Consider the following 19,889-nt stretch of genomic DNA (forward strand, 5'->3'; position numbering starts at 1 on the left):
CCGCTGGGTACCCCTGCGATCTCCAGCATGGCACCTTGGTCATCCGTGCACGGAGCGAACATTCACTCTGTAGCGGATGATTTTAGACTACAGCCGCCACTCCCCCTCCATTCATGTCTATGGGAGGAGGCGTGACGGCTACTTACAAGCCGTCACGCCCCCTCCCATAGACATGAAAGAAGGGTGTGTGAACGTGGCGTGACGTCAAGAACATAGAAGCTCCAAGCTTCCGTGTTCCGGACGCCAACTCTGCCGGCCCAGAGATCCTATCCTTTGGATAGGGGATAAGATATTTTTTTCACCAGAGTACCCCTTTAAGACCTTATGTATGCAATCTTTCTAAAGCCTTTCATTTCAAAGCTCAGTTGGTTGTGCAGCAGACCTCTCATTCTAATGACTTAACAGGAAATTGTTTTCCAAGTTACACATACAGTGGAGCTGCCACCTGGTTACTCAGTCTAGAAACCTGAATCACATTCTCCCTTTCATACTACAGAGTGAGGACCTGTCTGCTTAATTCATTATTTGATTCTGCGGTTATCACAGGACTTTATTGGTTATAAGTTTCTTTCGACAGATACATAGACAGCCTGTAATCCACTGTTTGGGGGGGGGGGGGGGGGACAAGTTATTTAAGCAGTAATTCTCTAAGGGTGCGTTCACACTGAGGAATTCACGAGGAATAATTTTGGTCAGGAAATTGTTGCTTTCTCCATCAAGCGGAATTCAAGCAGAATTTCCATGCGGAAATGAAGAGGAATGAAGGAGGCTATTTAATCTACTTTTCTGAATTCCGCTTGAATTCCGCTTGAATTCTGCTTGAAAACAATGTCGGGCAGAATTTTTTTTTACCATTGACTTCTATTGGATTCTGCTCGCGGATTCCGCTTGAAGAATGAGCATGTTCTTTCTTCAAGCGGAACGGAATTCAGCGTCGGAACGGAATCCCGCAGTGTGAACAGGACAGCAGAAATAACATTAAAGTAAATGGGCAGAGGAGATGTGCATTAATATGGATTAGAGAATTCAAGAGGAATTACTCGAGTAAATTCCTCTTGAATTACTCAGTGTGAATTACTCAGGCTAAGTTTCCACTTGGTTTTTTGTGTTTTTTCCCACATAAATGCCAAAACGACCCCCATGGCCAGATGTTAGCTGTAAATCAATGAGAAATCGTAAAATCATTTTTCCACTTTGCGTTTTTCAGTTTGGCGTTTATTTTTTTTTTTAATCCTTTTGGCGTTTTTTCACTCTTTAGCGGGTTTGCAAAGTCGCAGCATGTTGAGCCTATGGTGTTTTTTTCCCCCCTGAAATCTTGCCGTTTTTCTCCCATAGAAGTCTATGGGAGTAAAAAAAAAAAAACGAAGCAAAACGCCATGTGGGTTTTAACTAGTGTCTTTGCAGGCGGGTTTTTATTCTTTTTTTGGACTTTAGAGATCCAAGAAAGAGATGGAGATACCTTTTTTTTTAATAAAATTTAATAGAGCAATAATAGCCGTGATCTGAAGTTTTTATCGGTACCATTTTAGTTTTGATCGGACTTCTTGATCGCTTTTTATTCATTTTTTTAATGTTCTAAAAAGTGACCAAAAATACGCTATTTTGGACTGTGGAATTTTTTTCGCGTACGCCATTGACTGTGCAGTTTAATTAACAATATGTTTTTATAGTTCGGACATTTATGCACACGGTGATACCACATATGTATGTTTTTTATTTAGTTTTTTTTTTTATGGGAAAGGGGGGTATACCCATCGTTCTGCGGCAAGGGGTTAAAAAAGATACAGTAGTGATGGAAAAAATTGTATTTAATGAAGTGTATCTTTTTATATAAAAAATGTTATATAATTTTTAAACCGGGAGGGCAGGGCACTAAAAATGTAGCCAACAATAATAAAAATGTATTCTGTGTTTTTTTTTACTTTTTCTTATTTTTATTTTTTTTTACATTTTTTAGATAGTACTACTACTCCCAGGATGGAACACACTGTACCATGATGGGAGTAGTAGTACCTGTACTAATTGACAGATCACAGTGGGTGTCGCTCCTGAAACCCGCTGTGATCCTCCTTTATAATGTATAGATGTGGGCAACCGACTGCGCTTCTATGGTCCCCAGCACTGCCGTATATATACACCTATTCATATTTCCTGCAGAGTGCTGTGATTGGCCAGATGGTTCCAGCCACTCACAGCTCTCTGTGGAAAATTTGAATAGGTGTATATATACATCATGGGACCATAGAAGTCCGGCCGCCAGCATCTATACATTATACAAGTGGATCACAGCGGGTGTCAGGAGTGAGACCCGCTGTGATCTGTCCTTAACGGCAGGGACTACTGCTCCCAACATGGAGCACACTCTGCTCAATTTTGGGAGTAGTAGTACCTGCAGTTAAGGACAGATCACAGCGGGTCTCACTCCTGAGACACGCTGCAATCATTCTTCATCCTTGAGAAGTGGAGCGGCTTTCTCCTGCGCTCACATCTCTGCTCTGCCCTCCAGCCAGCCACTCACTCATTCATATTTCCCGCTCAGACCGGGGATTGGCTGCCACCATCTGGCCAATCCCCACTCTGGGCGGAAAATATGAATGAGTGATGTGAATTTCTATTGACATCACTGGCCGGCCCGGAGTATAGTTCAGAGATGCGAGCGCGGTATAGAGCCGCTCTGCATCTCTGCTATATTATGGACGATCGCATCAGGTGTCGAGTGACACCTGGGGCAATCTGTCTATTAGTACAGGAACAGTGTGTTCCATGCTGGGAGTAGTAGTACTACGTAAAAAATATAAGAAAAAAAAAGTGAAAAACACACACACACTTAATATTTAATATTGTCGGCTACATTTTTAGTTCCCTGCCCGCCCACATTAATTGATCCCTGTTTAAAAATGAATTAAAATTGTTTTAATAAAAAAAATATTAATTTTGTTAAATATATTTTTTCCCATCACTACTGCATCCTTTTTGTTGCAGTGATTCTTGTCTACTTATCTTCTGTACTATATTGAAATAAAGGTAGTGGGCAGCTTGCAATTCAATGAAACAAACTCAATAGTGCCCACAGTTACTCTTTAAATTCTCTTTGATTTATTCAATTAACATACACAAGATATATAAGGTATAAACGTGCATATGGAAAAAACATAAAACAAAGAAACTCACTCAAGGAAATCAACAAACCCCCCATCCTACAACACTCATACTCCATTCTCTACCTATTCTGAATATAACTTCCTTCCCTAATACCTGTATTTCTAAGTTTCTTTATTCTCACCGAACTAGCCTATCCATACTGCCCTTCTCTTCTCCTATAAACTCCTCCCCATCTATGTGCTCTTGATCAGACCTTACTTTGATTAGTCTACTCAACGTCCTTTAATTTTTTTTCCCCAACTATTCTACTAATATTTTAGTATTTCCTAATTTGTCCAATCTTAAGCTTTCCATGGCACATATCTGCTTAAGGGACATTATTAGTTGACTCAGGCTAGGTACTTTAGTAGTTTGAGACTTTAGGAAGTAGTTACCATACCCAATGACAAAACCATCTTACCTCCACTTTAGGGCGAAAATACAATGGCGTAGCTGCAAATATTTAAAAAAGTCTTTAGATGGTATATTAAACTTTTTACAAATATCTTCAAATGTTAATAAAATATTTTCTCCACTGATGTCCCCTTAAGTATTGATACTAGGGATCGACCGATTATCGGTTTGGCCGATATTATCGGCCGATAATCACGATTTTGGACAATATCAGTATCGGCAATTACCTTGCCGATAATGACTCCCCCCCCTCCCTGGCCAGAGACCACCGTCTCTGCCGCTGCCCCATTGCCTCCCCTATCCCCGTTTTTTTTTTTATAATTGCCTGTTCTCGGGGCCTGGGGTCCGCGCTACTTCTGGCTCCTGCGGCGTCCTGTGCGCTGCGCAATGACGAGTGACGTCCTCAACGCGACGTCACAGTCAGTGTGCACAGTGACAGCTCAGGACGACTCTGGAGCCAGAAGTAGCGTGGACCCCGGGCCCCGAGAACAGGTAATTATAAAACCAGGGATGGGGGAGGCAATGGGGCAGTGATGGTGGTTGGACTAGGGAGGACCTCAGGACAGGCAGGGGGAGAGAAGCGGGCGGTGGTCTCTGGCCCCGCAAAAGCCGCTGCAGTTCATTGATTTAAAGCGCCCGCTTTAAATTATTGATCTGCGGTGGGGGGGGGGGGGGGGGGAGTGTAATAGCCGATAACTTATACCGGAATATCGGTATAAATTATCGGCCTGAAAGGTCGCAGATTATCGATATCGGTCGATCCCTTATTGATACCTCTCTTAATCCACCCAGTAAGGTCTGTAGCTGACAATAGGCACTGGATCACTTCCATGTGGGGAAATATCATTATATCTGAGGGGACTGAGAACGTGATGTGCTGACGCAAATAGCCATACTCGTTGTCAAATTTGAGCTATTGTCAGTAGGTGTTCTACCAAGTAGTCGCCACCTATAGACTCAATCTGGGAGATGGTGCCCCACTCGCTTCTAACGATACCCAAGGTGCAGTTGTATCATTGTGCCATATTTTTTTGTACCTGGGTGAGCAGAGCTGCTCGGTAATAGACTAGCAAGTCGGAGCACCCTAACCTTCCTTCTTTAAGGCTCCTTTCACACTATATTATTCCGTTTAGGAAGTTCCGTCAGAAATTCCGTCACTATATCGGGGAAAACCGGCCGTAACAAAACTGCTGACGGCCGCGACTAAATCTCATTGCAGCCTATGGGGTTTTGTAACTGCCCGTTCGCACCCGTATATGCCCATAATTCCTTATGGATGTTATATAGTGATGGGACATTGTGGCGGAAAAATTACTGCATGCAGTAATTTTTCCGCCACGATGTCAGTCACTGTAGAACGTCCGTAATGAATTATGGGCATATATGGGTGCAAACGGGCAGTAACAAAACCCCATAGGCTGCAATGCGATTTAGTCGCGGCCGTCAGTGGTTTTGTAACGGCCGGTTTTCCCAGATATAGTGACGGAACTTCTGACGGAAGTTCCTAAACGGAACAATAATATAGTGTGAAAGGAGCCTAACAGGTAAATATAGGATCTTAGATGATGATCTAGGCTTATTTTGCCCTATTTCATAAGAATTGATTGTAAATGTCTGATAGCTGCTCCCAGGAATTTGATTGGTAGGTTCCGAAATATGTATATTATCTTGGGTAGTAAAAACATTTTAACCACCGCTATGCGCCCCATCCCATGAGATTGGAATCCTAGAGTAATTTGCTAATGTTTATTTTTAATTGTATTTTTAGTGCTTCCATGTTAGCTCTTACAGATAGAGGTACAGACGGGGTCAATCTAATTCCTAAGTAGGTTAGGGAATCTGATGTCCATACAAAGATGTACCTCATCCTTAGCTTAGTCTTAGTATCTTCAGCCAAACATAATGGCAAAACCATAGTTTTAACTATAATTAATAATAGCTTACCGCACTAAACTGATCTATTAGGAACAGAACTGCCTCCACAGAGTTACTTTAGATAATTTTAACTGCACACACACGGGTACATTTGCTAAGGTGTTTCAAAGTGGATCATTGTGGGTATGTGATAATGCAAGCTTTGTTCTTGAAATGTTTTAACTTTTGCATATAATGTTTATTCATGTTTCTGTACATACTGTAGCATGCTGTAAAGAAAAGGTTGCATTGGTTTAGGTATCCTCAAGTCTCAGCTAAGTCAACTCTAAGGGCTCACCAATTCCCTTGTTAGTGACCCACTCTTAGCTCTCTTCCCACATCACTCATTAAAACCTTTAGGCTAGTGTCACACAGCATTTTTTTTCTTTTTGAAAACTGCCACTTCTGTATTTGAACCAAAACTAGAAGTGGATTCAAAAAGAATGGGGAATATAAAGAGAGGAATCATACTTCCCCCTTCCTACTAGATCCTCTTCAGGTGCTGGCTCAAAAACTGCTGTTGCAGTTTCTCGAGCACTTAATTTGGGGACACAGGACCATGGGTATATGCTGCTTGCTGCTAGGAGGCTGACACTAGGCAAAAGAAAGTAGTCTGCTCCCGGCAGGATATACCCGCCTCCTGACTCTGAGCAACTCAGTTTTTAGCTTAGTGTCAGTTCTCCAGGTCTTATTTCTTTCATTTTTTTTTTCTTCCTAGTTTCAGTTTCTAGTTAGATTTTGTTTCACTTTTTTGTTTTCTCTAGCATGGGGCGACAGGAGCATGGCGCTACCTGATCCCCCACCTGCGAGCTAGGGGCACAGTATTCCATGGCTCAGGCCTGCCAGTGGCCCGGCGCCGCGGCTTCTCCTTTCCCCACAGATGTCTCCTTCAGAGCTGCACTGTGGCCTCTCCCTCTGCGCACCCGCTCATTTTCCGGTCTGGGCCGGCGAAAAGGGTCACTAATTGAGCCCGCAGCTCGGGCCTAGTCAGCTGCCAACAGTTAGCTCTGCCCACTTTTAGGTGCAGCGTCGCCTGCTTGCATTCTGGGAGCTCCTCCCCTCGCTTTCAGTGGCCTTTCAGTGCTGCAGGGGGTCTGGGTTTTCTTTTCCCCCCTCTTCTCCTATGAGAATAGAATATGCTCTGGGGGTCAGGGCTCTGCCCACTTCTGGCGTTTGCACGCGCTGCATGGGGTCAGCTTGCCTCTCCTCTGCTACTGACCCAGCGTGGACCTGGACGCATACCAGCCCTGCTCGGCTGCTCATCTCCACATCTCTGCCAGTCTTCCTACTGCAGTCTGCTCCAGCTGCACCTGTGGGACCTGCTTCTCTATGGACACAGGAACCAGGGTGAGATCACTCCTTGTCTGTCTGGTTGCCTGACTTAATAGGGCCCTCTTTTTTTTCATGTCTAATCCCAGACCCAACCCCCTCCCCTGCAAGCGGTTCCTGCGCTGGTCACTTACTATTCTTGCTCAGGTTGGAAACTCAAAAGGCCAGGCGGTTCCTCTGAGCCCACCTGTGTGTCCCTGTGACCCAGTCCTCCCCTGGCTACCGTGTAGGAGGGTCCTCCAGATGGTAGAAGGTCAGAGCCTGCTTCTGAGTGCGTCTTGTCTTGCTCTCAGATGATCTCTGATTTAGCCAGGGTTTTTCCAGGAGGTAGTTTCTGCCTTGGGAGACATCAGTGAGACCCCCCTCCCATCATTCCCTATAGCCCTCCCATGGCCGTCCAGCTTGCCTTTCCTACACTTCCTCACCTGAGTCAGGTTGTGTGGGGTCCTCCCGTTCTCCCTCCACCAGGCGCCGCCGCAATCGGTCGCCCAGTGTCCGCTCCCGGTCTCCATGCCCCACTCCCAGTCCACCTCCACCCGTTCTAGAACTCCTACGGTGCGCTTCCAGTCCCCAGGGGAGCTGGTGGACTCGGATTCGGATCCTCCTCCCTCCTGAGTTGGAAGAGACTTCCTACATGTCAGATATGGTGGACAGTCTGGTGTCTGCAGTCAGGGACACCTTCCATCTACAGGACCCTGGAACTTCAGGCGCAGCCCCTGAAGTCTCCTTCCGTCGCCCTAAGTTTTCAGTCCACACACTGAATTTGATGAGCTGTTAGAGGTGGCTTGGAAGCATCCAGATAAGCGCTTCCACGGGACCAATAAGCTCCGGGCTATTTTTCCATTTTCTCATGACCTGGTTACAAAGTGGTCTTCTCCTATGGTGGACCTTCCTGTATCACAGCTGTCTAAATACACCACCCGGCCACTGGCTGACGCAGCTTCCTTTAAAGGGGTTCTCCGGTGCTTACACATCTTATCCCCTAGCCAAAGGATAGGGGATAAGATGCCTGATCGCGGGAGTCCCACAGCTGGGGACGCCCGTGATCATGCACGCGTTCCGCCCCTCAATGCAAGCCTACGAGAGGCTCCCATAGGCTTGCATTTAGGGGCGGAGGCGTGACGTCACACACCGCCGGCCTTGTGGTCGACCGCAATCAGACCCGGAGCGAACACGCTCCGGGGACTGATTACAAACAGGGTGCCACGTGCATGATCACGGGCGTCCCCAGCTGCGAGACTCCCGCGATCAGGCATCTTATCCCCTATCCTTTGGATAGGGGATAAGATGTGTAAGCACCGGAGTACCCCTTTAAAGATCCCTCAGATAAGCACATTGAAAATTTGGCAAAATTCGCCTTTGAGGTGGCAGACTCGACTTTGTCACCAGCTTTTGCCTCCGATTGGGTACCCAAGGCCCGCCAGGGGATTTTGACAGGTGCATCACCCGGTGATTTGGCAGTTATAGCGCAGCAAATCACTACTGCGAGGGACTACCTCTCCTCGGCCTCCTTGGAGACCTTGGAGTCAGCTCGCTGTACTGCCTCTGGGCTCCATCTTTCAAGGCTCGCTCCTCCTGGAAATCGTTCCATCCAACCACCCCTCTTCCAAATCTGGGGACTCGCAAGCCTCCCACTGCCTGAGGATGCGCCCCCATCTGAGTCTTCCCCTCGATTGGGGGGGTCGCCTATCCCTCTTTCGGGATGTTTGGCTGGTGCAAGTTTAGGATGCTTGGGTTCGAGCGGTCGTTTCCCAGGGCTATCGAATATAATTCTCTTCTCTTCCCCAGGATCGTTTTTTCCAGTCCTGCCCTCCTCGATCTCCCGCTCTTGTGGCAGCTTTTTGGGCTTCGGCTCCAATCTCTTTGTAGTGCCCAAGAAGGATGGCACAGTTCGTCCCATTCTCGATTTGAAACTCTTGAACTGTCATGTGCAGCTTCGGCTTTTCCGGATGGAATCCCTAAGGTCCGTAGTCTCCTCCATAGATCCAGGGGAGTTCCTCTCCTCCGTGGACATATAGGATGCCTACCTACACATCCTTATCTTCCAGGTCCACTGAAGGGGTTACTGTATTGTATGTATGTATCCATCACACAGGGTCTTTTCCATTCAGCATTTCATGTTATGTCTTTGCTAGGAATGTAGCCGCGAAGGTTAATTAAACATATTAGGACTTCCTATTCTACAAAGTGTTATGTCTTTTTACAATTATCTGTCTTTTCCATGAACTCTTCCAGAAACCTCCTTATACCGAATATTATAGGCTAGAGATTATACCTGATGGCAGGAGGGGTGCAACCCCCCCCCCCCCCCCCGCCCTTAATATGTGCTTTCATACTGCTAAATAAAGTAGAATGAATTTGACCGGACAAACTGTTGTTACGTGTTTTTTCTGGTAGATTCATCTAGATAAGTTCAGATCTTCTTACAATCTGGGAGCTTGTTCCGGGGTCGAGAAAGTCATCCCCGGATCCGTATGAGGGATATCTGTTTCCTCTGTCTGATCCGAGGGCACTGACAGCGTCTCGATCCAAGTAAGTAGAACCATTTACTGAGAAACTTCCGGAGGTTGCTGTGTCTGGGACACAATAGACAAAGGCTCAGGGAGTCATAGGTGATTATAAGAAGTGCTCCGGGAGCCCCATATCACCTTAGTCAGAGATAAGTGCACTTAAAACTAAAAGAAGCTGTTCGGGGAACAGAAGGTTACAAGCTTGATTTAACTATTATATATTTATGTAATTTGTAATAATAAGAAATTTTTGAAGTGATAAGATCATTTGTTTGTGTGAGACATTGACCGGGTGGTAAGTGTACGGTCAAATCTCACTGTGATTTTTTTGTACTAACATCATTGACTGTGTAAAATTGCATGCGTTGTGGAGAGCTGCAAGATGCCCCACCCCTCTGGCTAGAAGAGAATCTGTTGACCCAGAGACCGGTGAACGCAAGTGGCGGCTCAAAACAGCACTAGTCGATAGGAGTTTTTGGAGAGTGAGCAAACATTAAGACACAAGTCCACTGATCAGTTGACAAGAATTGTCGGAGCCTTCACGGTTCAGTACAGCCAGTCCTGACAGTGATTGTATGATCACACTCCAAAACCAAACATACTAACATGGGAGCAAAAAGCTCTAAAACTGAGTACCCTAAACCAGAGCCAGGGGAAACTTGCAAATGTTATGTAGACCGTGTTAGTCCAAAAAACTATTACCTGATCAATCCATGGGTAGACGATTTAGCAGGCTGGACTGAGGTAATGGATGCTGCAGATCCATTCCCCAGAGACGGTGACAATAGTGTGTATCATATGGATGTGCTCCTATTGTCCCAGATGTCAATTCACTTTTCTGCCATTCCTGCAGACACTGTCTATTTCAGTGCAATAGATCTTAAGAATGCCTTCTTCTCTATCCCAGTTGATAAGGCGACCAGACCACTTTTTGCTTTTTCCTTTGACGGACGTCATCTGATCTGGTGCAGAATGCCCCAGGGATATGCTGATTCACCTGTTGTGTACAGCATAGTCCTCCAAGCCACATTAAAACCATGGTACCCCTTCCCCCCCCGAAGGTTCTGTGCTGCTGCAATATGTTGATGATTTGTTGTTATGTAGCATGTCAGCGGATGGTTATCAGGATGTGGTCACAAAGTGGCACTTAAGAAAATGCAATGGTGTAAAACGCAGGTGAAATATTTAGGGTTTGTCCTCACCAAGGGAGAAAGGAGAATCAGTACAGAAAGGGTCAAGTCTATTGCGGGCCTGGTCACCCTGCACACCAAGAAATAAATGCTTTCCTTCCTTGGTATGATAAACTACTGTAGGCAATGGATCCCTGATTGCTCCTACTATGACAATGTTCTGAGGCAAGCCACTCTAGAACAGAGTCCAGATTTGGTAAAATGGTCTCCTGGAATGTATGATGCATTTGATTATTTGAAATGTTCGCTCATGTTGAGTCCGGGGCTTGGCCTCCCTGATTATAAAATGCCTTTTCGCATGTTTGCACGCCAAAATTGTAAAACCATGGCGGGTGTACTGACACCAGAACATGAAGGCAAGTTACGTCCTTGTGCATTTTTCTCAAAGGTGATGCCCACCTCTGTACAGGGGATGCCGGCATGTCTGCGTTCCCTTGCAGCCTGTGCAATGATGGTAGAACTGACAACGCCTATTACCCTGGGACACTTGACCTTCCTGCACACCACACATGATGTTGTAGGCTTACTCAAAGGTGTACATACACAGCACATGTCAGCACAAAGATTGGTGCTATCCAATTTTGCAGAAAAATCCAAAAACAGGATTGATCTGCATAGAGGGGAAGCCGTGCATACCAAAACACAGCGCATCTGTCTTCATTGCACATTTTCATACAGTTTCAGCACTGCTAATCCTACATTCCTCACGCTGCTTCACATGCTTTTCCCTTCACAGCGTTGAGTCTCTCTACTGATGTTTCCACATCACTGATGCCAAGCAGTTAGTCACAGACTACATACACAGTACACAGATGCATCACATGTTTGAGAAACAACCCATTGATGATTCCTCACCAACACCATGACTACCCCACTACACCATTCACTCACTTGCAGGTGGTTTACATGCATATACCTAAAACAAAAGGGAAACAGGAATATGCATTAGTGATAGTGGACATGTTCTCCAGATGGCCAGAAGTCTTCCCCACAAAATCAGAGGATGCTAAAACTACAGCCAAAATTCTGACCCAACAGATAGTCCCAAGGTGGGGCTGTCCTCTGGTCATTGAATCAGACCGTGGGCCAGCCTTTACCTCAAAGCTGTTACAGGTGGAGTGGAAATTCCATATTCCATATCACCCAGAGAGTTCAGGGGTCGTGGAACGGATGAACAGAACAGTGAAAGACAAACTTAGGAAGGCCACTGCTGGAACATTCGAAAAATGGAAACAAATCCTGCCCATAATACTTGCAGAGATGAGAATGACACCTCATAAGAAGCTAGGGTTGTCACCGTTTGAAATTTTAATGGGTAGGCCCTTCCCTACACCCTGGGCACAGCACCCCCTAGTGATACAGGAAGGGGATTTGGACCTGATCAGAGATGAGTATGTTATTAATCTGATCAAGGTCCTCAGTAAAACTGAAGAAAAAGTTGCTTGTAAATCTCCCTCTCTTCCACAGGAACCAACTCGCCCATTCCGGGTAGGAGACCAGGTGATTGTCAAGGCCCTCCAGAAGGGAAAGAAGCCTGGGAGCTTCATCTACGGACAACCCACCAAGGTAGTCGCCATCACCAGAACAGAGGTCCTCACTGAGCAGTCACCCACCTGGATCCACGCCACAAGGATCAAGTTGTTAAAGAAAAGAGAGGTACTAACGGAGGCAGACAGCCTTGACCTTGAAAAAGGGGGAAAAGAGGTACAAATGGGGGCAGACAGCCCTGACCCCCAACTAGGCGAAGAAGGGGTACAAATGGGGGCAGACAGCCCTGATCCCCAACTAAGCGAAGGTCTCCATGAGTTCTGGCAGTTAATTGACAAGAATGACACCTCAAATCATACCGATAACAATCTTATTGACTTTTCTGACATGTAGTGACACTGAGGTGAAGAATAAAAGAGCGGTATCTGATCCAACATATGAGGACACTTTAGCAATGGAAACAGGATTCTCAGATGCCAATCTCTGGGTAGAATGGATGAAATACACAGTAGCTTCTATCAATAAAAGTAATTGTTATATTTGCGGGAATGCGAAACCACATTTGGGTACGGTGCCATTCACGCTTCCCTCAAATATAGAAAAATGTTTTTTAAATCTTTTCAAGAATATTTCTAGTAATGACACTGATTGTGGAACCTGGAAAATGAAATACCCTTTGCTAACAGAGACCCCACACTCAGGGGCAGGTATACACATATACCCAGGGAATTACACATGCTATAGGGGAGAAAAGGAAGGTGTCAATAGAAAGAACTTTACAAAGGGATATTGTGCTAGTTATAGCTCTGTAGAAGTGTCACTCACTCAGAACCAAGTTTTTTCAATAGGTGACATTTACTGGATCTGTGGCGATGGTAAAATGAGGTTCAAGCTAGAGGGCAAGTGGAAAGGAGAGTGTGCTCTAGCTAAAGCCATTATTAACATTCACATATTCACAGAAGGGGGAGAACACGTAAACTCTGCCACAAAAAGGATAAAGAGGTCAACACCTGCAGGTAGCTTCGATCCACATGTATACATAGACACAATAGGGGTCCCAAGAGGGGTCCCTGATGAGTTCAAAGCCAGGAATCAAGTAGCTGCGGGCTTTGAATCTATCCTTCCTATAATCACTGTGAACAAAAATGTAGACTGGATTAATTACATTTACTATAATCAACAAAGGGTTGTAAACTACACGAGGGATGCATTACGAGGTGTTGCAGAGCAGCTCCAAGCTGATTCAATTATGACATTTCAGAACAGAATGGTCTTAAATATGATTCTGGCAAAAAAAAGGTGGGGTGTGCAAAGTGCTTGTGGATCCTACATCATGCTGCACCTTCATACCTAGCAACAATGGTCCCAATGGCAAAGTAACTATTGCAATACAAAAATTAGAGGACCTGTCTGCCGAACTAAAAAAAAGAACTCAGGTATTACAAATCCCTGGGATCAATATTTTGGATGGTTTACTAACTGGAAACATGCATTAACACAATTAGGTATTCTCATTCTTGTAATCATTATAGTTATATAGCATATACATACATTATAGTTATTGCTGCATTTTCGCTATGTGCCATGTATTAGGAGGTTGCTAGGAAAGGGAGTCATCAATGCCACGGCCACATTTTACCAGGCCACGCCCTCATTGGCTAATGAAGATACTACACCCAGTAGATACATGCAATACCTAAAACTGTACAGAGAATGGAAGGTAAAAAAAGGAGAACCGTATAGTATGTATGTATCCATCACACAGTGTCTTTTCCATTCAGCATTTCATGTTATCTCTTTGCTAGGAATGTAGCCGCAAAGGTTAATTAACCATATTAGGACTTCCTATTCTACAAAGTGTTATGTCTTTTTACAATTATCTGTCTCTTCCATGAACTCTTCAAGAAACCTCTGTATACCTAATATTATAGGCTAGAGATTATACCTGATGGCAGGAGGGGTGCAACCCCCCCCCCCCCCCCCCCTTAATATGTGCTTTCATACTGCTAAATAAAGTAGAATGAATTTGACCGGACAAACTGTTGTTACGTGTTATTTCTGGTAGATTCATTCTCCTGGATCCAGATAAAGACTTAAATCAAGCTAACCACCGGAAGTTTGGTACCAGGGGTACCTAGATAAGATCAGATCTCCTTACATCCACCAACATTTTCTCAGATTCACTGTTCCTGCAGGTCATTTTCAATTTGTCACCCTGCTATTCGGGCTGGCGACCGGTCTTTTGGTCTTCACCAAGATGCTGGCGGCGGTGGTGGCTCTCCTCCACTCCCGGGATGTCTCGGTTCTCCCCTATCTGGACGACCTACTCATCAAGATGCCCTCACCGGAAGAGAATCGGGTCAGCCTCAACATCATGCTACAGACCCTCTCCAGTTTCGGTTGGATCATCAACAGCGCAAAATCCCACCTGTCTCCGTCCCAATCCCTAATGTTTCTCGGGATCCCCTTCGACACAGCAGCAGCTCGCCTCTCGCTTCCGGAGGACAAGCTCCGGAAGCTCTTGTCGGGGATTCGCTTACTTCGGCGGCAGGGTCTGACTCCCGTCCGCACCTGCATGTCAGTTCTGGGCAAGATGGTGGCCTCCATGGAAGCTGTCCTTTTTGCCCAATTTGGGTACCGTCCTCTCCAGTGGGCCATCCTATCTCAGTGGGACAAATCCTCCTTGTCTCTCCACTGCAGGATCCAGCTCTCACCCTGAGTTTACCGCTCCCTCCTTTGGTGGCTTTGGTCCCCTCTCCTCCGGGAGGGTTGCTCCTTCTTGCCTCTCCATCGGCATGTCCTGACCACGGACGCGAGTCTCCTCGGCTGGGGAGGTTTCTTTTGGGACCAAAACTATCCAGTGCCGTTGGTCTCCATCAGAGTCCGGTCTCCCCATCAACATCCTGGAGCTCCGGGCAATCTTCTTGTGCCTTCTTCACTGGAGTCGCCTGCTTCAGGGCCTTCCAGTCCGGGTGCAGACGGAAAATGCCACCGCTGTGGCATACATCAATCGCCAGGGCGGCACCCGCAGCTCAGCGGTCATGAGGGAGGTGTCGAAGATCCTCTTCTCTGCGGAACATCATGTTCCAGCCATATCGGCAGTGCACATTCCCGGGATCGACAATTGGGAGGCGGACTTCCTAAGTCGTTCCACCGCAGATCCGGGCAAGTGGTCCCTAAACCCGGAGGTCTTCGATCAAATCTGTAACCGCTGGGGGACTCCAGATGTGGATCTGTTCGTGTCACGCCAGAACAGGAAAGTGCCTTGCTTCGTGTCCAGGTTATGGGATCGCACTGGCACTGGCGGTGGATGCTCTTGTGGTCCCTTGGATCCCCCTTTGCTCTCCCCTACCTCTTTCCGCCGCTTCCGTTGCTTCCCAGGGTTGTTCAGAAGCTCAAGGCAGAGGGCGTCTCGGCGATTCTGGTGGCTCCGGACTGGCCTAATCGAGTGTGGTACGCGGACGTGGTCAGTCTCGTGGCAGATGTTCCCTTTTGTCTTCCAGATCATCCTGACCTCCTCTCCCAATGGGCCCCTCTGCCACCCCAATTGACTTCTGCTGCGTCTGACAGCGTGGCGGTTGAAACCGCGGCTTTGAGGGCTCGGGGATTTTCTCCCCACGTGAGCCGGACTAGGCTCCGTGCCCGGAAACCCTCATCCGCCAGAGATTACCACCGTACCCGGCGGGCCTATTTCTGCTGGTGTGAAGCTCTCTCCCACCTCATTTTCTCTGCCGAATTTCTTGTCCTTTTTGCAATTGGGGCTGGAAACGCACCTTGCCCTCAGTTCCATCAAGGAGTAGGTGTCGGCGCTTTCTGACCTTTTCCAGCGCCCTCTTGCGTCCGACCTTCACGTTGACTCTTTTTTTGTAGGGCGTGGCTCACGAGGTCCCTCCATTCCGGTCTCCCAGTGCGCCTTGGGACCTTAACTTTGTTTTGGACATCCTTCAGGGTTTATCTTCGTTTGCTTTCCTGAAAGGTGACCTTCCTTGTTGCAGTCACGTCCATTTGCAGAGTGTCTGAATTGGCTGCCCTCTCTTGCCGTCCCCCTTTTTTGGTGATCAACCAGGACAAGGTGATTCTACGTCCAGTGCCTTCTTTTCAACCCAAGGTTGGGACTTCCTTTCACTTTAACGAGGAGATCGTGTTGCCTTTTTTCTACCCATCGCCTTTTCATTTGCGGGAGTGCCAGCTTCACAAGCTTGACTTGGTTCGGGCAGTTCGGACCTATTTGTTGGTCAGTTCCTCCTTCCGGCGGTGTGACTCCCTGTTTGTGCTCCCCAATGGGCGGCGCAAGGGCCTCAAAGGCTACTTTTTCCCGGTGGATACGCTCCGCCATTTTGGAGGCGTATCGCTGCAAGGGTCAGGTGTCCCCCTTTTGAGTGATGGCTCACTCCACCCGTCCCCCAATGAAGTGCTCGAGAAAAGTAGATTTTTGGACTTACCGTAAAATCTCTTTCCCTGAGCTTCTATTGGGGGACACAGCACCCACCCATTGGTTTGTTTGTGACCAGCCAGTTTCCGCCCCTGTGGTGCGGGGGTGTTTTTTGTGGTCGGTTCCCTTCTTGTCTGCGTTTGTGTTCTCTCTTGGTCGGTGCTCCTTCTGCTTTGGGACTAAACTGAGTTGCTCAGAGTCAGGAGGGGGCGTATATCCTACCGGGAGGAGCCGACTTTCTTTAGTTTTTTTCCTAGTGTCAGCCTCCTAGTGGCAAGCAGCATATACACATGGTCCTGTGTCTTCCAATAGAAGCTCTGAGAAAGAGATTTTACGGCAAGTCCAAAAAAACTACTTTTTCCCAAAATACTGCCAAGTAGAAACGCAACCTTACAATGTTCACAATCTTGCTCTCTTTGCTACTTGTGTCCTTATGGATTGGTACAGGTATTTGCCTCAACCAAGCTCTTGAGTTGGAGACCCACCTGTCTGAACGAACACCTTGCAGCATCCATTACTAAACCGTGTACATATTAAAGTTGGTGCTCAACAAATGTTGAATAAATCTAGAGGATTTCATTTCTAAATTGGTAAAGCATAGGTGGCAGCATCTACATGGCTGAAAACCAGAATAGTTTACGTTATTTGCTGATAAACAGCAGTTTTATTTACACTTAGCTGTGTACTTGAAAATATGTGCAGCCATTGAACAAACAATTTAAAAACCACAGTGGCCACATAGTATCACAAATTTTATCAAGGTCACTATAACTGTTTAAAGCAGTCTTTACTAGGGATGTTAGGGATGTCTAAATCCCATTTTTTAAAGTAAGTGTACCAATATTTTTTTTTTACTTGCCAATACCTAAAAAAATTTTTTATTACAGCAAAGGCATATATATATATATATATATATATATATATATATATATAAACCATGCTTGAAAATGGCTATTAAATCACCTTGTTTAGTTGGAGTGCTGTGCCTGTTTTTGGTTCTTATCTGTGGATGGACTCTGATCAAGTCCTGTGGGACGCTGGCACCATCTCTTGAATTGAATTGGATTAGTAGTGCTGCATTGCTGTTACGCTATGCGCTCCTGCCTCACACGCTGGCCGTGAGCACATGGTCCCCTTACCTTCTGCTGCCGACGGGGCTGGGACTCGCATTGCGGGACGCACCTGCATACGAGCTCCAGTCCGTCACTCTCCGGGTGTTTCCCCTGTCTCTGCTTCCGCCTCTATGCTCCGGCGCATGTGTCCCCGTCCCTCAGGGCGTGCGCGCCGGAGCTTTAAGATTTAAAGGGCCAGTACGCTCATTAGTGTAACCACCTGTGTCTTGTTGATAAATTCCTCCACCCTCCTCAGTTCTCTGCCGGATATTTGTTGCCTTGTGCCCTAGAGAAAGCATTCCTTTGTATTGCCTTGCCGTGTACCAGATCTCCTGCTCTTGTGACCTTGACCTTGCTTCTCTGCCGCCTGCCTACTGAACTTCTGCTACGTCCCGACTACGCTACTGTGCCACCTGCCCTGACCTACAGCTATCCTGACTACGAGTTGTCTCATCCCTTCTGTGCTTCGCTTCTCCTCAGCCGCCTGTGTGGTTGAGCCGTTGCCGGGGGTTGCGACCTGGGTGTCGCCTGCAGCTCCGCTCCCTGGCACGGACGGAGTCATCTGCCACACAGGTCCAGCGGATCCACATACACCATAGTTCCCGTCTTCAGAAACGTGAGTGTTACAATTGCTTTGGGACTGTATATATTTTTTTTTTTTTAAATTGTGAAGGGGTTAATTCACATTTATTGTTATTATTATTATTTACACACTTTTTAAAAAAATGTTTAGTTCCCATAGGGGATTATTGCATACAATCTGTAGATTGCATACACACTGATCAATGCTATGTTATAGCATAGCATTGATCAGTGTTATCTGTGCTCCTTTACTACTGCCTGTCATTGCTGGCTGCAGTATGGGAGCAACGATTGAATGGCAGGGAGCACGGTTAGGGACTTCCGGCCATCCTCTCAGCTGATCAGGATACTGCGATTTCACCGCAGTGATCTCGATTTAGCATCTATGAGCTAACTGGCAGTTAATTTCAGGACTTTCTAAAGGGTTACATAGTTACATAGTTAGTTTGGTTAAAAAAAAGACATACGTCCATCAAGTTCAACCAGGGAATTGAAGGGAAGGGTGTAAGAGGATAAGGGGAAGGGATGTAGTTTTATAATTCTACATAAGCATTAATGTTATTTTGTTCCAGGAATGTATCTAACCCTGTTTTAAAGCTATTTAATTGTTCCTGCTGTGACCAGTTCCTGAGGTAGACTGTTCCATAAATTCACAGTTCTTATGGTAAAGAAGGCGTGTCGCCCCTTTAGACTAAACCTTTTCCTCTCCAGATGGAGGGAGTGCCCCCTCGTCCTTTGGGGGGGGGGGGGGTTTAACCTGGAACAATTTTTCTCCATATTTTTTGTATGGGCCATTTATATACTTATATACGTTTATCATATCCCCCCTTAAACGTCTCTTCTCAAGACTAAACAATTGTAACTCCTTTAATCGTTCCTCGTAGCTAAAATTTTCCATGCCCCATATTATTTTAGTCGCATGTCTCTGCACCCTTTCCAGCTCCGCAGTGTCCCTTTTATGGACAGGCAACCAAAACTGAACAGCATATTCCAGGTGAGGCCGTACCAATGCTTTATAAAGGGGGAGTATTATGTCCCTGTCCCTTGAGTCCATGCCTCTTTTTATACATGACAATATCCTGCCGGCCTTGGAAGCAGCAGCCTGACATTGCATGCTATTCTGAAGTCTGTGATCTACAAGTACACTGTCACGATGCCGGCTGGCAGGTAGTGGATCCTCTGTGCCAGAGAGGGATTGGCGTGGACCGTGCTAGTGGACCGGTTCTAAGCCACTACTGGTTTTCACCAGAGCCCGCCGCAAAGCGGGATGGTCTTGCTGCGGCGGTAGTGACCAGGTCGTATCCACTAGCAACGGCTCACCTCTCTGGCTGCTGAAGATAGGCGCGGTACAAGGGAGTAGGCAAAAGCAAGGTCGGACGTAGCAGAAGGTCGGGGCAGGCAGCAAGGATCGTAGTCAGGGGCAACGGCAGAAGGTCTGGAAACACAGGCAAGGAACACACAAGGAACGCTTTCACTGGCACTAAGGCAACAAGATCCGGCAAGGGAGTGCAGGGGAAGTGAGGTGATATAGGGAAGTGCACAGGTGAACACACTAATTGGAACCACTGCGCCAATCAGCGGCGCAGTGGCCCTTTAAATCGCAGAGACCCGGCGCGCGCGCGCCCTAGGGAGCGGGGCCGCGCGCGCCGGGACAGAACAGACGGAGAGCGAGTCAGGTAGGGGAGCCGGGGTGCGCATCGCGAGCGGGCGCTACCCGCATCGCGAATCGCATCCCGGCTGGCAGCGGAATCGCAGCGCCCCGGGTCAGAGGACGTGA

Source organism: Hyla sarda, chromosome 4 (assembly GCF_029499605.1).
Source record: "Hyla sarda isolate aHylSar1 chromosome 4, aHylSar1.hap1, whole genome shotgun sequence".
In the NCBI taxonomy this organism is placed as follows: Eukaryota; Metazoa; Chordata; class Amphibia; order Anura; family Hylidae; genus Hyla; species Hyla sarda.